Source organism: Rhinolophus sinicus, chromosome 16, assembly GCF_057876585.1.
Source record: "Rhinolophus sinicus isolate RSI-liver-muscle chromosome 16, RSI-T2T, whole genome shotgun sequence".
NCBI lineage: Eukaryota > Metazoa > Chordata > Mammalia > Chiroptera > Rhinolophidae > Rhinolophus > Rhinolophus sinicus.
The window spans coordinates 105,963,447-105,985,007 of record NC_142516.1 but is presented as its reverse complement, the minus strand read 5'-3'; the positions used below and the strand labels follow the sequence as shown (position 1 = coordinate 105,985,007).

General features: G+C 40.4%; 1 long non-coding RNA gene across 1 annotated transcript in view; it reads right to left on the bottom strand.

Annotated features, from left to right (window-relative positions):
- The window catches only part of LOC148755088 (uncharacterized), a 263,785-nt gene that overhangs the window by 169,729 nt on the left and 72,495 nt on the right, over positions 1 to 21,561 (bottom strand). Inside the window, exon 2 of the long non-coding RNA XR_016019136.1 lies at positions 18,011 to 18,140. This is a non-coding gene — a long non-coding RNA (uncharacterized LOC148755088). The remainder of the gene's footprint in view (positions 1 to 18,010; positions 18,141 to 21,561) is intronic.

Here is a 21,561-nt window from a genome sequence, read left to right as displayed (position 1 = left end):
TTCCACTCGAAAAAAGACAAAAGCTGAAAGGACAAGATCAAACCGAGGAAACCAGGAAGGTGTTAAATGGGATGATGGAGGGTGGGGAGGGACATGTGATTTATTAGCCAAATTATAGCGCTCTAGAAAGACACAGTGTCTCTTGAGTATAAAAAGAGGTACATCCAGGAAAAATTTAGAAAGTCTCTCCTAATTATAGCAGATACGAAAGGCAATTGAGTGGGAGGCCGGATGGCTCAGTTGGTTAGAGCGTGGGGTCTCAACAACAAGGTTGCCAGTTCAATTCCCACATGGGATGGTGGGCTGTGCCCCCTGCAACTACAGATTGAAAACGGCAAGGGGACTTGGAGCTGAGCTGCTCCCTCCACAACTAAATTGAAGGACAACTACTTGGAGCCGACGGGCCCTGGAGAAACACACTGTTCCCCAATATTCTCCAGAAAACATTTTAAAATAAGAAAGAAGGAAAGGCAATAGAAGATGGCGACAGGAAGTCAGAGTGGCCACATTTGCGTTGAGTTGAGTTGAACAAAGAGAATTGCACTGATGAATAAATATGAGGCTGATCATGTGCTTAAGTGCGCAGTCCAGAGGAGAATTCACACAAACCCCAGAAAGTTTCAGGAGAGCTCTGTGTGTTCTGACAGAGGTACCCAGGGGGCTGTGGGAGCCCACAGTCCACAGCCCACAGGAAGACTTCACGTTCTGCCTGCTGTGGCAGTGTCCTTAAAACAGTCCAGGTGTGTTTGAAGGAGAACGCCTAACTGCAGCTGAAATAACCAAAAACAAGGTGGTAAATGGCTGCCCTGGGCCAATATGGGGACAAATTGGCAGAGGAGTGTTCCTCTGCAGAGCTCTCCAACTGTTTGAGAATTCTACCACCTCTCCTGAGGTGCCCTTGAAAAGGCTATGTGGAAAGGTAGAGCCTTTTAAAATTTTATGTGGTTTCTAAGGCATCTTAATTTAAAAAAAAAAAAAAAAAAAAAAAAAAAGTTCTTAATGTTCTGGTTAAAAGACGATGGTACTTACGAGATCCTTTTTATAATGCCAACTTTTTGTGCAATATACATATATTTTTTAAAAAGACCATGGTTTGGCAAATGCTGACGGCCTTTAACACATATGATTATTCTCCTTCCGTTTACACCACTGCTTGATGCTGTGGCCAAGGGCAAATCCATCCAATTCTCTGCCGTGACTTTGCTCCGTTGCAAGGTGAGGAGTTTAAAGTGAAATGTAACATAGTGGTAATTTCCAACAGCCTTAGCCACTGAAATGTGTTTGTCCAGCTGATACTGTTTAATGCTGGCTTCTGACACATGTTCCCTAAGGCTCAAAGCATGTCAAGGGGCATGTGTCTCAGGCACTTTTCTGGGCATGATGGCTAACTAGGAGACGTCGATCACAACTAAATAAGACACCCACCCATATGTGTAGAATAGAATCCTGACACTCTCCTGTCATTTAATTGATTCTTTACAATTTATGAAAGTGCCTTGTTTGAGCCTAAGAGAAGTTGTATGATTGACCAAGATTCTATGGCATGGTGCCAGAGCCAGAAGCTTCCCAGACTTTCTTTCTGCAGGTCCAGGCTCTGAGGGCATTCTGAGAGAAACACCTGTGGCCAGAATTGATTCAGCAATAAAGTTGAGGGACGAACAGCTGGCCCATAAGCTGGATGTGAGGAGGACACAATGGGGAAACTGCTGGAGCTAAGGCATCCACTGAGGACGGACTGAACACCATGTTCACAAAATAGCCCAGAAACCTTCTCAACACAGGAGACAGGTGGTACCACAGCATCATCAGAAATGAGTCACGAGAAGCCAAATTGGAGAAGGCGAAACATTTTCAGAAAATTATATTTCATGTGTGCTACACATTAGGGAATTGCTGAAAGTTTAGAAGAGCAGGTAAATGTATCATTTACTTAGGATGAGTCTGTTGGTTGGATCTTGTTACCTTTTATCTCAGAAAGAAATGTGAGAGATGCTTGGAGACAAAGACAACGTCCCCCCAAGAACAAGCCCTAGGAAAGCAATGGATTTTGCCAAGCTGTTAGTATCCTCTTTGTGAAGCGAGATTTTCTTTTAGCTTCTTGAATTCATGTTGTGGGTTTCAAAACTTTCTTCTGAATTCAAATTTTGACTTTTCTTCAAAAGTCTAAGTAGCTACCAATATCCATTGAGCACAGATAAAACACACCAAACTTGAGAAAGAAAACCAAAGGATGGGGAAGTAGGAATGTTCACTTTTATGCACATACGGACCTTGACTCATTTTCTAAGTGAATGACACGTTGATCCTATTCTGAAATGTAGTCTTTTGTGCCTCAATGTTCTCACCTGTAAAGTAGGAAAAATGATAGTACCTGCTCATTGGTTCTTGTTAGGATTAAATGAGTCCATGTACGTAAAGTACTTGGCATAGTGGCCAACATAATAAATGACAAATAAATGTTAGCTATTATTTGTATTCCAATGAGTACTTTGGTTTCTATAAATCAGAAAAAGTGGTCCTTGAACACACATGTGCAAGAAGTTTCCAGTGGTTTCTTAGGTCTATGAAATTTGATCATCCTTGCCTTTCCTTGGCAGGAATCTTAACTAGCTACAGTTATTGATCCAGGTAGCAAGATCCACACCTCTACATGACTGTTTCCACTCACTGAAAATTTCCAGAAAGTAATCATTTCAGGCTGAAATTGTCTATGCTTTGTCTCAGCCCAACAGAAACTCTCTTGCATTGGTAGATGGGAGCAGAAGCCATCCCCTGCTTTGGGGTGACTGGAGTTAAGGAAGAAATAGATTGTTTTTTTCAATCCCAAAATAATATCTTTTAGCTGAATGTTTAAAAATCACTAAAGATAAATTGAAGCTTCCTTTAGACCTGTATACAATAAGTGACCACCTGCATTGAGGCTCCTGTTATTTTTAAGATTTTTTTTAACTTCCTTTGAGACAAAGGAGTCCCAAGTTGAAAATTTGGGGTCTTTTTTATATCAAAGTCTTTCAGCTAAAATACTCTACATTTTAATAGTTGCTTCTCTGATTTTTCTCTTTTAACTTTATAACACATTTTACAGCTCTGAGGTGCTGGTAAAATGATTTTGGAAAGTATTCTTAACAAAATTAAATGCCAAGAGCCCTCTCCTCTACCCACCAGACATATGCAGCTAAAGGTCCTTTTCTTTATGATGCCAAGACATTCAGATGCAGTGTTTCGAAACATTGGTTTCTCTCTTGCCAGCCTGAGCAGGGCCCAGAGCTTGTGTATGAAGTTCTGACAATTAAGTTCGTGAACTCATCCTAGAAAAAGTGCTACATACCTCATTGCTGAATATCATTATGGTCACCTTCGAAATACTTCCCTTGGGAAGCTATGCACAGACACCAGTGCCTAGTCCACCCTTCAAAGCAATTTTGGAACTCTTCTTCTGGAATGGCCATCAGAGCTGTTGTCGTGTTACCCTTGATGTCCTGAATGTCATCAAAATGTCTTCCTTTCAATATTTCCTTTATCTTCAGGTAAATAAAGAATTCACTGGGGGCCAGATCAGGTGAGTAGGGAGGGTGTTCCAATACAGTTATTTGTTTACTGACTAAAAACCCCCTCACAGACAGTGCCTGTGAGCTGGTGCATTGTCGTGATGCATGAGCCATGGATTGTTGGCGAAAAGTTCAGGTTGTCTAACTTTTTCATGCAGCCTTTTCAGCACTTCCAAATAGTAAACTTGGTTAACTGTTTGTACAGTTGGTACAAATTCATAACGAATAATCCCTCTGAATCAAGAAAAGGTTAGCAACATCGTTGCAACATGTTCGCAAAGTTAGTTGTCAGAACTCATACACCCAACTCCTAACCTGGCGCCCATCACAATGCCTGAGTGTGTCAATGAATGAATGAATGAACAAATGAATGAATGAACAAATGACCATTGTGTGAACCAAACTAGCAGACAGTTTACTGAATATTTCACTTATCTGGATATTTCTTAAAAGAATTACAAGTTTTCTTTCATTATAAATACTTCATTTTTCTAACCCGAAGCTTTCTTTTTGCTGTCCTTATCACCACCAGCTATAGAAACAGTGGCTACATCTTCTCAAACCCATAACCACTCAGAGCTGTAGCTGTTTTGACTGTATACCAGTCATGGTCCAATCTTCCCAAAGACAAGTGACTCTGAAATGAGACCTTTCTGAGCTCCCTCCCCTCTGCCACACTCCCCTTAACCAAGAATCAGTTCTGATCTAAATCAGAAAATGCTTGGATAGATGGCAGGCCTGGAGGGGGGAGGGCATTTGCTACAAGAGCGCAGCACTCCTCTCCCTTGGCTCTGCGTCCCAGCAGTATGCAGTCTTTGTAAACGCCCCGGGGTTAAGGATGCAGAAATGATGGCCCAGAAAATTTGTGCTCCATCCAACAGTTCCACTGTGACAAATATGAGCTCTCATGAGCCATTAGCTCCAAAACAGCAAAGCGACGTGATCTACTTCTTTGTATTCTCAGGGGCCCAGTGCAGTGGCTGGAATATGGGGAGGAGGAACTTAAAAAGTGTGGGAGGAAGGAAAGAAGAAATTAAAGGAAGGGAAAGAAAGAAGGAAGGAGAAAGGGGAGGAAGGAAGGAAGGAAGGAAGGAAGGAAGGAAGGAAGGAAGGAAGGAAGGAAGGAAGGAAAAGGAAAGAAGGAAGAAAGAAAACAGATGTTCAGTCTCCTTGGAGCCCCTATTTTGCTAAAACATAACTACCACCTCCTTTGTGGGAAGCATGGCCCTGCCAGCTCACTGTAGCTACTACGACTTCCTGCTGTCTCACATCCATCTCTTTCACTAATTTGTGCCTGGACCATTTTCAGTTCTCTGGACAACATGGACTAGGAGGAGGACCTGGAACTGACATGAATTATAAAGTTTTGAATATGAGGATGGTGAGTTATCGTGTGTCTCCTCTGCACGTATGGTTTACTTTAAATGTAGTGTACAGCTCCAGGCAGGGGCAGGCATGGAATTCTATAAAACGTATTGCATTATTAAAAATCATCAGAGACCTTCACTTGAGCTCTCGAGGATTGTAGGCATGGGGACTTAAACCCCTGGAACATGTGACGCTATCTCTGAACAAGAAGACCAAATTTTTGTTATTAAGCTTCAGGCTCCTGGAATCTCCTGATTGTTCACCTCATGCTAATGATCTGGGAGAAATACAAGAAGGCAAGTTAATGATACTGCTGACTCTGAATTGGGAGGGACCTGAAATATCAGTAATCGGCCCAAGTAAAGAAATAATTACAGGCTGACTAGATTAGAAATTTAATCTCCACAGTACTTTCCCACAAGTAAATGAGATTCAACTTATAAAATATCATGAAGGAAAAAAGCTATCACACACACACACACACACCACTGTGTACCTTTAAAAAACTGGCTACATCTGGACTCTCAACTATGCCCTCTCTTCAGAGCTACATGCCAGAGGGTGGCCCCCAAAACAGAATGTGTAGCCCCCAAACAAGAGATATGTCAAAATGTCAGCCCTCAGCCCTAACCCACCAGGACTGACCACTAACATGACCACCACCCTTCGTGACCCCATCAATACTGAGTACTCACCACAAGCCAGCCATCTGTGAAGATGTGAAGAACAAAGCGACAAAGAATATTGCGTCTCCAGGTTCAGCGTGTGGTTGTAAGTAGTGGTCCTTCCCTTGGAGTAAAACAATAGGGAACTACATGTCTAAGGAAAACATCTGGACCAACTTTGGCTACCCATGCTGAGAAGCCTTTCTTTAATGTAAGTTCCTCTAGCATAGCCTGTGGAGATTTCCCCTTTCGTAGTTAGAGGACACCAGCCAGGTCCAGAGGGGCTGTGAGCCTCTGGAGGGCAGCTGGCCTTGCCCCAGACTGTCAGAGGGGAATCTGCCATCTATACCTATTGTCCGCTTTCTTGTTTTCCCCTCTAGCGTTTCCCAGCAAGCAGCACACCAGAATCCCTAAGGACACTTTTTAAAAATACAGATTCCTGACCCTACCTCAGTCTTGGTGAATTTGACTCCCTGGGTTATGCGGAATCTGCTTTTTAAAAAACTTTGTCAGGAAATTTTTGTCAAGTTCAAGAAACACTGTGTAGTAGAAAGAGCGCTGGCATTGGAGCCAGATATACCAAGATCTGAAATCCAGCACTGATACTTAATTAACACCATTAACCATAGGGACCTGGGTTAATTACTTAACTTCTTTAGGACCCAGTTTCCTGGCAGAAAAATGGAACAATACCCAGTGTTGTTATAAACTTAAAATAAAGTATGCAAAATACCCAACACTGAGACACAACTATAATCTCTTCCAATCTTCACTACATGCCTGGTCCCAGGAAAATACCTTATACCGATATTTTGTTATTTGGTTCAAATTTAAGTAAAATGTCTCCAAGATTGTTGTCTTATTGGTATATCTCTAGCTGTGGGGGTGGGGGATGGAAAAAGAGGTTTGTTCACAAATTTTAAAGCTCTAAGAAGCACATTGTAACTAGGAAAGATTCAGGAGATTGAGTTGGTTTTAGCCATCTGGATGAGCTTTCAGTACCCTTCCCTGGAGAGGCAAAGTCAACTACATCCTAAGCAAGATACAAATCTGGTGAGAATTATGGGAAAGGAGAGAGGCCACCATTCTTTGCTCCTACATTTCTGTAATGAACTACCCTTTATTGCATGATGAAGATGCAATATACAAAGAGCACTGGACTAGGAACCAGAAGACCTGGGTTCAAACCCCAGCTATGTATATAACTTTGGACAACTCAGTTCTCTCTGAACCTCAGTCTCTTCCTCAATAAAATGAGGGACTAAGGGTGCTAAAATCCTACTACATTGACTTATGAGTTTTCTATCTTTTCAAATTACATAATATTCAACTAACAGTCACATAAATGAAGCAGGAAGTTCCTGGCAGGCAACAGAGCCTTGAAGATCAAGGAAGCCCTTCCAGGGAAGTGAGCAGCCAAGAAGCACAGATCTTGAATGTCTCATAGGAATCTGATTTTAGACAGTGTTTATCCTGAATTTGCCAACCCTTGACCACGTTAGCGCTCACGAGAGTTGTCCTCAGCCCAAAGTTAAAAGAAAAGTGGCCTGAGTGTCTACATGCCACCTGTCCCAGGATGCTCCACTGGCAGGAAGCAGAGGGAAAATACTTGAACTCAAACTTGGGTAGAAAGTAGCTTTATCTAAGACAATGGACAAAAGGTCAAATACCCAGTTGGTTTTCCAAGAAAGTTTGGAGATGATTACCCACCCATGGGGCCACGTGAGAGCTGGCAGTGGTTTAACCACAGTGTCGGTCACTAGTGGCCTAGAGGTGACTTAGGTGCACCTCTCCCTATCAAGCAGTCACGATGTTGACGGGGTCTGCAGTTGGGTTACCCTTGGGGGGAGGTGCTCCTGCTTGAGCACCATGTGAGAGGAACTGTTAATGGGATACTTTGGGAAAGAAGGAATTGAGCCAGAAAACTCCAAAGAACATCCTACTTCCTTAAAAATATACAGACCCTGACATGACCTTTCTTAACTGACTTCTCTCCCCTTTTTAATGTATCTGCCTTTTCTGCTATTTTTCCTTCCTTTTATCCTCTCTTAGAGGTCAAGATGTCACCTAACCCAAGAGTTTTCTGTCATCTCACCCTGACGGCCCCACCTCGCCCTCTCCTGCATGACCACATACCACCCAGTCCTGGACGACTTCACTCTTGGCTGTGACTCTTGACCTTGACATTTTTTCTTGTCCTTCCTATTAGCTGGTCTTCCTCTATACCCGCCTTAAATGTTGGTTTCCAGGAATGCAGCCTGAGCCACTTAACCTCTATATTGTACCCTTTTTCTTTGGAAAATCTTATCCACGTCTATGGCCTCAACCGCCACCTTCAAGCCACAGACTCCCAAATCAATATCAGAGTTGCCAAATTCAGTCTTAAGGTCCTGACTCTCAGATCTCAATTGCCCCTTTGGTCTGCACTATAAGAGGCCCCTTCGGCAGGTAATCCTCAGAACGCCTTTCCCTAGGAAGCCAGTCTGAGCATGTTTCCTGTTTTCTCATTCAAACCACACTCCCTTCTCAATCCTGTAGCGACAGAAGCAGTATAGGAAGTAGTTAGTGCAAAGGTTTCAGCACCTAGACTTGAATCCCATCTCCACAGTTTGGCGACTTACCTAACTTCTCCAAGACTCAGTTGCATCATCTGCCTTGGGGATTCCACATCATGGAATCTTCACGGACATAAAATGAAATGATGCCTATGAAATGCTTGGCACAGTACCCAGTACTTAGGAAGAGCCCAGTCTTAGCTTTATTACATGTATGTGGTTATTATGCAAAAATGGCGGTTCACATTCAAACTTCTGCTATCTCCATAGGAAAAAAAAATCCATTTTGATGCTTTCTAAATCCTTTAACTCTTTCTTGTGCAATAGTTACATACAATCCAAACTGTGGGTGCCAAATCCAGAGGCTACTGGTAGAAAGGGCTCATTGAGGGAAAACAGCTTTATTTCTTTTGAGTTCCTTTGTCTAAGTATAAAATTCTCATATCAACCAGGATGAGCTCATTCGTGCCAAGCATTCCTCCAGTCCAGAGTGAAGCTGAAAGGAAAGACGCGTGTCTGAATTCAAACTGCAATGAACAAAATAGATGGACATCAGGCAGTCAGGAAAACAAGGTGCCAAGTACAGGAAGCATGTTTTTTGTGTAAGAATTTACTTTTGCCAATTTTCTTCTGTTCTCAAATTCTATCTTTTGCCCTGTAATTAAAATGTTGTTGGTCCCACTCCCAATCAAAATGGGTAGGAAAGAGCAAGCTTGAAATCCCTTGAGGGACAAGTGATAGGAGAGCCTAATTCTTGATCTATTAAAATAATTCTGCCACTTCTACACCTGTCTGAAAAAAAAAAAAAATTATAACAATCTTTCCGCAGCTTTACTCTGTGTGGCCTCCCTGGTGTTTTGTGTTTGTTTGCACTCTTCGCTGTTGGGCATACACCTTCCTCAGTGCTGAAGTTCCAGCTTTCATTTTTCTTTAGAAAGCAACCCTTAGTTCACAGAAGCCTGCTGACTGAGGGTGCACAAGCCCAGATGAGTCACCGAAGAAGGCAGTTTGCACAGATACAAATAATCTGCATTTTGTCTTCCACCCACACTAACCTTCTCATATGGCCCCTCTTCCCAGCATCCTTTTCCTTGATTACCTCATCTACACCCAAAGTACAACGAGAGCATTCGGGTACTAGAGACAGCCAACAATGCAAGGGAGATTGTAGCAAACAACCTCCCGATTCCTAGAAGCTAAACACAACACAAAAGCAAAAAATAAAAACAGTAATAATATCTGTAGCAAGTGCTATTGAGTGCTCTCCAGTTCTCCCCATTGGCTACGTCCCCTGCTGCCAGGAGTGTTGGCTGCTGATGGCACAGCTGAGTCCCTTTCAAGGTTATGTCCTTGAGTTAAGGAAGCCACCTCTCCCAAGGTTATACCTCCTTCTCAAAGACAGACAGCATCCAATACCTGGTCAATGCGGGGGTTCAAAGCCTGACCTCTCTGCCTAAATCCAGAGCAACTCTTCATGGCCATCCCACATCCAGCACTCCCCATAGGGTTGATGAGGGCCTTGTTTGGACTGCAGTGCCCTTCAACCTCTCCTCCTGCCCAATCGTGTTCCCCTCACTTCTGATAAACCTCCTGTGTGCAAATCTTTATCTCAGTATCTGCTTACCTGCTTGCCACGGACCATGACATAAAACAGTAGCTCAGACAGGCTCACACTTCAAGGCTTGGCGAGATTGATAGTCCAAGAACTTCCACCAAGATTTGCAGCATTCCTTAAGATCCATGAAATAGTCAGGGTGTAGTCTATGGTATCACAGAGCCAGCCACCAACTTGGCTCCACAATAATACAGATACTCAAGTTGGGCTCTGGGAAACGAAAAAAGCTGCAATTGGAGCCCACATGTCTTGGCCTCGATCCCAGTGCTTCTTCCATGTGCCCTTAAGCAGGTTTTTTAGAGCAGTGCTTCTCAAATGATCAGTGGTGAAGGACCTTTTCATTTTCAATCTATCACAAACCAACTATATTTTTATATCCAAACTATATATAGTTAATATATATCACAAACTATATTTTCACGAAGTACAATAAAGTAAATTACAACTCCCAACTCCTTAAGTGTGGGTGGCACATAGTGACTTCCTTCAAAAGGGTACACTGTGGAAGGAGAATGTGAGAAGATAACTTTACAGTACAAAAAACTGATAAACACTACCTCAGCCAGATTATCAAGGTCAACATCAACAGTAATAAGTCATGTTGACAGTATGTAGCCTTGATATGATATAAGGAAAATGGCCTTTTACTCCTCTGGTCTTCCTCCCAAAAACAATATACCCAGTTTAATCAAGAGAAAACATCAGACAAATCTCAATTTAAGTACATCCTACAAAACTGACCGGTACTCCTCAGAACTGCCAAAGTCATCAAAACCAACAAGAGTCTGAGAAATTGCCACAACTAAGAGGAGCCTAAGGAGACTCGACAACTAAATGTAATATGGTATCCTAGATGGGATCCTGGAATAAAAAAAGGACATTAAGTTAAAAACTAAGGAAATATGAATAAAGTATGAACTTTAGTTTATGATAATGTATCAGTATGCATTCATTAATTATAACAAATGCACCATACTAGCTTAATATATAAATAACAGGAGAAACTGGGTGCAGTGTATAAGGGAACTCTCTATTATCTCCTCAATGTCTCTGTAAATCTGAAATCGTTATAAAAATGAAGCTTATAAAAAATTGAATAAACTAAATATAAATGAATTTATAGGCATACATAATATATGAGGTTCGACAAAGTTCGTGAACTTGTTGCAACGATGTTGCTAAACTTATTTGATATCAGAGGGATTATTCATTATGACTTTGTACCAATTGGACAAACAGTTAACCAAGTTAACTATTTGGAAGTGCTGAAAAGGCTGTGTGTAAAAGTTAGATGACCTGAACTTTTCGCCAACAATTCATGGCTCTTGTGTCACGACACGGCACCAGCTCACACAGCACTGTCCGTTAGGGAGTTTTTAGCCAGTCAACAAATAACTGTATTGGAACACCCTCCCTACTCACCTGATCTGGCCCCCAATGACTTCTTTCTTTACCTGAAGATAAAGGAAATATTGAAAGGATGACATTTTGATGCCATTCAAGACATCAAGGGCAATACAATGAGAGATCTGATGGCCATTCCAGAAAAAGAGTTCCAAAATGGCTTTGAAGGGTGGACTAGGCGCTGGCATTGGTGCATAGCTTTCCAAGGGGAGTAATTTGAAGGTGACCCTCGTGATATTCAGCAATGAGGTATGTAGCACTTTTTCTAGGATGAGTTCGTGAACTTAAGGGTCTGACCTTCATAAACAGTGTCAATCAACTTAAAATTTCTCTGTCCAATTGCTATTAAAGTTGCTAAATGCTTCCTCTTGCCGTGTGTACCTATATTACCAGCAATCAGTAGTGAGTGGTTCTCAGACAGGCACCTGTCTGAGCACCATACTCTGAGGAGCTCTCCATTTGACTAGGGCTCAGTTTCCTCACCAGTAAAATGAGAGTAGGAGACCAAAGGATCAGATTGCCCATGTTCCTTCATAGATAGCTTTTGGAATGCTATGAGAAGTGGTCACCTTTGGCCAAAAACAGTACGTATTCAGAACCAGATGCCCAAAACCAAGCCCCTTCACCATGACAGTGGCACAAGGTATTCACTGTCCAGCTTTATGAAAAGCTGTTCTCTGCCAAAACTTTATGAACTCAAGCAGCAGAAAGCATACTGTCTCGGGGTATTTTACTTTTCAATCCTAAACTAGAAAAGGGAGAAATGAAATATAAAAGTAATGCTACATGTTCAGGCTGTCACAGAGGATCCTCAAACCAGGGTAATGAGTATCCCTTTTTTCTCTCTCTTATTCAGAAGCCGCAGGAAACTGAGAGAAGCTTCTTGTGCCAGGAGATTGATGGATTCATATCCCAGCTGTAATTGGCCAGAAACCAGAGAACTGTCAGCAGACCATGAATTGTCATAGTAGAGACAGGTATGGTATGAAAGAAGACATACCACAGATAGGGGAAGTTGATAAAATGAGTGCAAGGCAAATCTTCCTATGAGCAAGGAGAAAAAAAAATGACAATTGAAAAACAGATGGTAGCAACCTCTCCCAACAAATAGGTTTTTGAGATGTGAATGAATAGTTTCCCAACAACCTAGAGAGACAATTACACATCTGAGACGGCCAGAGATGATTCATTTTCTTGTGGGTCTTAGAAAACCAGAGTCGATGCCTGCAGCTGAAGCCCCAAGAAACAGGAAGCACACGCAGCAAAAACCAATAGCGAACTTAAAGGAAGAACACATGCCACCATGAAACCACCATGAATAAGACGAAAAACATTTAGATATGGACATTTTGAAAGCAACTTAAATACTGAAACACTTAGGTTCCGTGTGCTATTCATGTATTATCTCTTGTTCATTATATAAAATTTCTTATTAAGTAAACTTCTCTAACTTCTCTGTGAGCCACCTCCTAGTAATACAGTTGGTCTAGGTATTGGACCTATATTTCAGAAATTTCTAGAGATGAGATATGTCAGCAAAGGTAGTATTCCACAAGCACAGTACATGAGTCAGAGCATGCTAATTGCTATTATAAACAACTTTCTGAAAATTTCAAGTGGCTTAACACATCAAAGGTGGTTGGTTCAGTGCAGGTCAGCAGTGGGAGCTCTGCTCCAGGTGGTCATTGAGAAACCAGGTTCTTCTCAATGCTGTGGTTCCTCCATCTTCAACACAAACCAGCAGATAGGGATGGGGGAGTGGAGTATGAAGCCCACCCATTCCTACCTGCCTTGGTCTAAAAGTGACACAACTACTTTTGCTCACATTCCATTAGCAAGGAGTCACATAACCTCACTAGCAAAAGGAGGACTGGGGAATACAGTTGGACAATGTGCCCAGGAAGAAGAAACAGGTTTGATGAGCATTGAGCCAGTTTCCAGGAATAATTACAAGAGGAACGCACAGAAAGCTGTCCAAACATGTTAGTCTTCAATAGTTTCACGTATCTCAGACAGCAAATTGTCCAGACTAGTGAGCATTGTCTGGACAATTTTCTCATTAGCACTTGTGTCAGTGCCCCATCTGTTAACACTTACTCATAACACTCAAAGTGTGTAGTTTGATTGCCTTTATTCAAATCTGTATTCTGCTATGTACCTCTTTTATAACCAACCTGGGATACGTGAAAAATCTTCTTGGTACCTCGTTCACTCATTTGTAAAATAAGACTATTGGTACTTGTTTCATAAGACTGTGAATTTTAAATGAGATAATTCTTATAAAGCACTTAGTCTAGTGCCCAGCACATGGTTTCTTAACATTTGTTAAATACTTCCTACATGCCAGGGAATACCATAAGGACTTTATACAAATAAACTAGCTTAATACTCACAAACACCCACTGAAGTAGGAACTGGGTCCTTCATTTTTCATACAGAGAAACAGATCCAGGGAAGTTAAGTCCAAAGTCACACAACTAGAAAGTGAAAAGAAAAGCAACAACTGGTACCCCAGGCACTCTGGCTTCAGAGCTCAATCTCTACACTATCGTCTGCTGCCTCTCAGTAAATATCCTCTATTATTTTTGCTATTTTAGCACTTTTATTGAAGTATCAGTGACATGCAATAAACTATACATATTTAAGGTGTACAATCTGATAAGTTTTGATTTATTATACATCTGTGAAACTGTCACCACAATCAAATTTATAAACATATCCACCACCTCCAAGAGTTCCTTCCAGCCCCTTTGTAATGCTTCCTTCCCACCTCTCCCGACTCCTCTCATCCCCAGGCAACTACATATCTGCTTTCTGTGACTATGAAATAGCCTAAACTTTCTAGATTTTCATATAAATAGAATCATAAGTATGTACTCATTTTTATCCTCTTTTTTCTATCAGCATACTTATTTTGAGTTTTATTCCTACTTTTGCATGTATCAACAGTTCATTCGTTTCTATTGCTAAATATTCCATTGTATAGATATACCATAATTTATCCATTCATCTATTGATGGACATTTGAGTTGTTTCTTTTTTTTGCCTGTTACAATAAAGCTGCTATGAATAATCATGTACAAGTGTTTGAACAGACATATACATTCATTTCTCTTCAGTGAACACCTGGGAGTGAAATGGCTGGATCATATGGTAGGTATACATTTAGCTTTTTAAGAAACTACCAAACTGCTTACCAAAGTGGTTGCACAATCTACATGTCCACCAGTGTATGAGGGTTCCTGTTGCTCCATATCCTCAACTTGCCTTGGTAAGTCTTTATTCTAAAAGGTGAGGAACAGTATCTCATTCTGGTTTTCATCTGCTCATAACGAATAATGATATTGAGCATTTTTAACACATTTATTTGCCATCTATATGTCTTCTTTGGTAAAGGTCCCATTCAAATTTTTGCCGGTTTTTAATTGGATTGTTTGTTCTCTTATTACTGAGTTTTGAGCATTCTTTATATATTTTGCAAGTCTCTTATTAGATATGTGATTTGCAAATATTTTCTTCCAATACGTAGCTAGTCTTTCCACTATTGTTTCCATTACCTTAATATGTCTTACAAAAAGTAGAGGTTCTTAATTTGGGTAAAGTCTAATTTACATAATTTTTCTGGGTCATGATGTTGATATGCAATTTAAGAAATTTTTGCCTAATGCCAGATCACAAGATTTTCTTTTATGTTTCCCTCTAGAACTTTTATATTTTTAGATTATACATTTAAGTCTATGATCCTTTTTGAGTTTGCATATGTTGCAAGTTTCAGATCAAAGTTTTATTTTCTGTTTTTGCATAAGGATGTCAATTGTTCCAGCACTAACTGTTGAAAAGACTACCGTTTCTCCATTGAATTGCTTTTGCAACTTTATCAAAAATCAGTTGACCATACATATGTGGATTCATTTTTCCATTATATCCATTGACATTTTTGCCCATCTTGACACTATCATCACTCTATCTTAATTTTTGTGCTTTTATAATGAGTCCTGAAATTAGGTAATGTGAGTTCCCCAAATACATTCTTTTTCAAAGTTATTTGGCTATTCTAAGTCCTTTGCATTTCTATATGAATTTGAGAATCAGCTTCTTAATTTCCATACCATAAAAAGTCTGCTATGAATCTACAGATTAATGTAGAGAAAATTAACACCTTCACAATATGGAGTCTCCCAATCTAAGAATTTAGTATATCTCTCCATTTATTTAGGTCTTCTTTGATTTCTCTTAGCAAGGTTTAGTTGTTTACAGTATACAAATATTGCTATTATTTTTAATAACTTCTCTCATATCTATGTTATTTATCTACCTATGTTGTATCTAAGAGAATCACATCACCAACATTTCTCTTAGTTCTTCACTGAGCTTCCATTTTCTCATCTACAAAGAGGGAATAAAAACACCCACCTCACAGAGTTGGACACAAAACTGCACATGTATATCACCAAACATTCGTGCCTGTTGCACACATAAAAACACCCATGCATGCATTCACCCTGTACTAGTCTGACTATAGGGTAAATTAAATTTTATTTAATAAAAGTGTAAAGAGGAAAATAGAGAAGTTGTATGGATGAAGCAACAAAATGTGGATTCAAAGCAAAAGACATCTGAACTGATACAATAGAGACTAAAGAAGGAAGCAACAACCACAGCGGCAGGAACTGCTCAAAAATTACCCCAAGACTCAGATAACCAAATGAGGTACTGCTGTGGCAGCAGCATTAATACTCCTGGCTAGATAGTAAGAATCTGTTGGGTGAACATATATTAAGAGATTAACTGGTGACCTTCCAGAATGAGACTTAGAAAGGGTCAAAAAGTAGCCAGAGAAGGAGTCTGAATATGTAGCACTCTATGTCTTCTGTATATCTGGGAAGTCTGCAACCTTCTCCATGCACTGGTGAGACCTGAATAAAGCTGACCTGGCATGCTTTTAAAATATCTTAACCTCTACTAATCTGGTAATGCAAGAAAGGCCACAACCACTAGAAAAGAAGATTCCACTTAGCCAGAGTGGGCAGTCAATAGCAAAATACCCTGCATAATGCTAAGTACGTATAACCCACAACACAGTCTTAATTGACCAATCTTTTTCCAAGTGTAAATACATTTATAATTAGTGTCCTAAAATGTGTTTCATTGATTGGTGAGTGTGGAAAGAATAGATTTATTAATCAAAATAGTTAGTATTTGCTACCATAAAAAATATACTGGAAATCTTAGAGGCTTAGCACAATCAAGGTTAGTTTGACACTCCGTAAAGTTGATGTGTGTTGGTAGCCCTCCTTCATCTCATAGCAACACTATTTCTAACACAAGGCCTCCAAGGTTTCCAGGGAAACAATGAAAAGAGCATCACTGGAGGAGACACACTGGCTTTTAACTGCTTCAGCTGTTAAACTATAATTTATGACTATTGACAGGGCATGTTGGCCTCCTACTGCCCAGGAATCACAGGTAGAAAGAGTAGTCAGCATATCATCTTACTATATATCTGTGGAATCTGTAGTTGTGTCCTCTTTTTCATTCCTCATATTAGTCATTTGTGTTCTTTTTTGTCTTGATTAGTCTACCTATGGGTCTACCAGTTTTCTTGATCTTTTCAAAAGTCAACTTTACAGAATCTCTGTCTTTATATTTAAAGTGTATCTCTTGGAACCAGTGTACTTTCTCTAATGTTTATTTTCTTTTTCATTGATTTCAGTTCTTATCTTAATTAGTTCCATCCTTTTACTGAATTGGGGTTTAATATAATCTAATCTTTCTTGATTTCTAAGGTAGTGCCTTAGATCGTCAATTTAGAATTTTCTTCTTTCCTAATATAAGCCCTTGTGGATATCAATTTTCCCTGAATTACTATTATGATATTTGCTTTAAAATCCATGTCTGCTAATAATTCCAGTATCTGAAACATGTCATGGTTGATCTACACTGATTATATTTTCTCTTGAGAATAAGTCAAGAACCCCATTCTTGCTCTTTGCTTGTCAAGTAACTTTAGATAGTATCCTGGACGTTGTAGACGTTATGCAATGAGGACTTTGGATTCTATTATGCTTTTCACAAAAAGTGTGATGTTTTTGTTTTGACAAAATTGCAAAAAAATATAAAATTACTCTTTCTTCCGGGCAATAACTCATGTCTCAGGTCAATTCATTTACCCTTTATTGAGTTGCTTGTAGTCTGCTACATGCATCCATGATTCAGGGGCCAGCCAGAATTTGGGCAGTTTACACACAGACTTTGGGGCTCCCCTCCCTGGCTCTTTCCTTTTAGAGATTTCCCCCTGACTTGTCAACAGCTGTGGGTGCTCTTAACTCTTTCTTCTGGTTCTTCAGGCCAGAAAGACTATGGGCATTGCCCACAGACTATTGTAAGCTAAAAACCATGATATAAAGGAAGGAATTTGTTGTCTTGTCCTTTCATCCAAGTACCAGCTACCCTTCATGATCTACTTGCATTTATTCACCTTGCAATGTCTTCAGGGAGCTGTTCTTTGTATTTTTTATCTGCAGTCAGTCTGGTAGCAACTTAGCCATCCCAGGAGTGAAAATAGGTATGCTTTTTTTTAAAAGCAATTAGGCATAAAACATGTAAGTGTGTGAATTAACTTCTTGTATTACATTTTTTTTAACAGCAAGAACAATTAGAGGAGCAAAAGAACACAAGATACTTTGAAAGTGAAGAGTGACCATTTCTAGAAATGGAGAGACAGAGAGACAGGAGAGACAGAGCTACCGAAGACAATGTAATTTTGCATTCGTGTTGACTCTGGGCCAGATCTGACAAAAACGATAAAGATTATTGGTTAACATATTTGGAAGGCTGCATGTCTGTGTTCAATACCTTCTGCCTGCTCAGCTCTACTCTCTTCTCATCTCCATCTGCTCTCTGCCCTGGGGGCCGACCTGTGTGGACTGCATCAAGAGCTCCCTTCCCCTCTGGTTTCCACTTGGGTTCAGCCAATGCTGAGTACCTACAGGAGATCAAAGGGAGGGAACAAAGTGAGGTCAGAAATTTTTTTCCCCAAGATCTCTTCCTGGTAGTTTTCTATGGGTTGATTGCATCCCTCCACCAAAGGCCATAGTTCTTGTCCAGCATCCCTCTCCAAAAACCCTAGGTTCTGGTAAACACCCCCTCCCCCTTCAACTTAATGTTGGTAATGGCTCCCCACTAGAGCACTGCATCATCCCTTGTTCCTTTTTCTAAATCCTGCACACACCTTTGTAAACAGTCCCTTTATGAAACTCTTCCCAGCATGAGTGCACCATCTGTTTCCTGCCAGGATCCTGACGGATAGAGCGCTTCCTGAAAATGACTTTAACAGGTCCTCAGAAACAGAGGATGGTAAAGTACCAGCCCACATGTTGTGAAGCAGTAGAGGAGAACTTCAATGCCTCCAGAAACAGTAACTCATAAATTTCACTCACAATATTGTCTAATTTAATGCTAACTCTCCAACTGAGTAGGTATTGATATAATTTCCATTAAAGGTGAGAAAACTGAGACTATGGCAGAGGGGGGCCACTGGGACTTCTCTGACCTTCTTTAGAATACAAATCCTATAATCCTCACACTGCATCCTGACTCTTTCCATTCAGCCATCACAAACCACAATACTGAAATTCAGAGCTCTCCAACTTTGGGGGCAGGCAGGACATTTTTAAAGTCCTGGAAGCCCAGGGGAGGGAGTGGTCATTCCAGCTTTGCTGTCTGTTAAAACCCAAATGCTGAATAAATAGCACATGCAAATTCAGCCAGTTTGGACACCTGAGTTTATTGGTCAGAGATCCCTCTTGTATTTATTTCAAATAGACTTTACTTCAAAGAAACTACAATATAATTTGGGAGTTGTAGTGTGTACAACTTACTTAAATATTCCTTAAACATCACCCGATGGCTCCCCAGGAGTTCCCAAGCTTCAGACTGTGAAACTCAGGATACAGAATGAAAATCAGTACAACAGGCTCTGGAGACAGGCAGAATTCATGATACAACACCTGTGAGTTGCTATGTCCTAGGCAAGCTGCATAACTTTTCTGATCCTCAGTTTCCTCATCTATAAAATGGGAATAATTATAATACCTACACCATAATTTTAAATAAGCTAATGCATTTTAGTTCTTAATACAGGACCTAGCTCACTGTAATCATGCAATAAAATGTGGCTAATAAGAATACCCATGTTCAAATTCACAGCAAAGTTTCATTTTACCATAAGATGGCATATAAATATTAAAAGATAGGGGGGAAAAAAAACCTTTGAGACACATATTAAAGCTCCCCAATTAGAAATGAATAAAGAAATTAAAAAAAAAAACTAAGCCTTAAGTGTATCCAACATTGCTCTCACTTCCATTTCAATAAAAAAAGAGAAAGACTCCAGAAGTTGCTGGCCCTCTAAATAAGACTGTCATTTCCTAAAGTAAACCCTATGTATATCACTGGACATAAACTGTAACAGAAAGCTGTGTGCTCAGTTGATTTTATAGTTTCTTACTTATTGTTTTTCATTTCCTGTTTTAAAACTATAAACTTCCCTTAAGCCCCAGCTAAAATTATTATTGTCACTGAATTACCTAATTTCTTAGTATAGACTCTGGATGGGAGGAAACTCGTCCCACAGCGAGCTACAAACAGGTGTCTTGCTAAGCTGGGGCCATGCAGTTTACCTTTGGACACAGTTATGACCTTGCCATTTGATGTAGATGACTTATTTCTGCAGAAGAGATTTCTCTGATAAGCAATTTTGGATTCATATTTTGACCATAGAAGACATGCTATAAATATTGGGCAACTGATTGATTTACCAGAAATGGGAATATTTTAACAGTATTTGGTCATCTTTTACAGGGAGACCAGAAATTTCCTCCTTTTAAAAGCTTTTTAACCTTTTAAATATTTTATCCCCACAATTGGATTAAGTGTTTGGGGAAGCATTCTATCTATCTTCTTCCTTTTGGAAAGGGCATGAGCAAGGCCAGGCTCTAAGATCTGCCCATGGAAAGCTTCAGGAAAACCTACTCGTCAGGCATTGTTGCGAAGGCACAAGCAAGGTTTTCTAAGGGACATCACCCTACAGAGCTGGGTTCAAAGCCAGAGGCTGTCTGTTCCAGAAACAGAACCCAGTTCATTTCTCACACACACCCATAGAAATAATCGCAAAATTAATGGTATAATCAAATATCTAGTTGGGAGTTTTTTGTCTGTTGGGGGTTTTTGTTGTTATTGTTGTTGTTGTTTTTCCTTTGGCCTCCTTCTAATCAACCTCTGTTTTGGAGAGAAAAAAAAAGAAGAAGGAGAAGGGGAAGGGGAAAGCGAAGGGGAAGAAGAAGAGGAAAAGGAAGAGGAAGAAGAAGAAGAAGAAGGTTGCAGCAGTTGGAATTTTGTTTATTGGGGTAGAGTGAGTATGTGATTTGAACCTGCAATTCTCCATCCTTTTGTGAACCCCCACCTTCCTTCCCTTGGTCACTCCAGACAAGCACAGATTTCTGTTGTGTGTAATGATTTGTGCAGATGGTCTCTGACGTGAACTGCAAGTCCCCACAACTCAAAAGTCTATATACTTGTGACAATTTGTGTTAATCATAAACTTACATCATCTAAACCACAATGGCTTTAGGCAACCCAAAACTTGGATCAAATAAGTTTGGATGTTTCTAAAGAAGAAAGTATTAAATTTTAATTTAAAATGTTCTAAGAACTTCAGTGACTCTGAAGACTTATATTCAATATTTCCTTAATAGTACAACTGGCTGGTAAGACAGACAGGACCTCTAGTATAACTGATATGAAAGTTACTACACTGATAAATCGTCTTCAGCAAAAAAAACAAATTTCGGTTTTCAGTAGCCCAAAATAGCATATCACTGTGGCCACTAATTATCTAAGGTATTTCAACCACTGGTTAGGGAATCATAAAAAAATGGAAGCAAGTAAGCTCAGTGGTGCTGCCTCAGGCTCTGTGAAGCGCCAAGCCTTACTGCCAGGAAGTCTGGATATCATGCAAAGTAGCTGGAAAGCAGGCTACCTGTTGCATGGTGGTGAATTGATGGCATCATCAGGCATGCTGCCCTACCCACCACAATCTAAATATCAGCAGATGGAATAAACATGGCGCCAGCAACCACTGCTGAAGTGGCTCCAATTGTCTCCATCATCAGACACACCCCCTGGCCCTGGCCCTGGCCACTGGGAGGTGGCCAGCAGAGGCCAGGTGGGGCTGCTTCCATCCTGAGGACAGCTCCTCCTGCTCTCTAAATATGGGAGGCTCTTTCAGCTTCTGCTCTAATTCACCTTGAAAACCACCAACAGAGATTGGAAAAATCAAAACTTTGCAGCAATGATAAGAGCACTGAGAAGCAACCCACTTCCTAAGTCTCGAGAGGAAAGGTCAC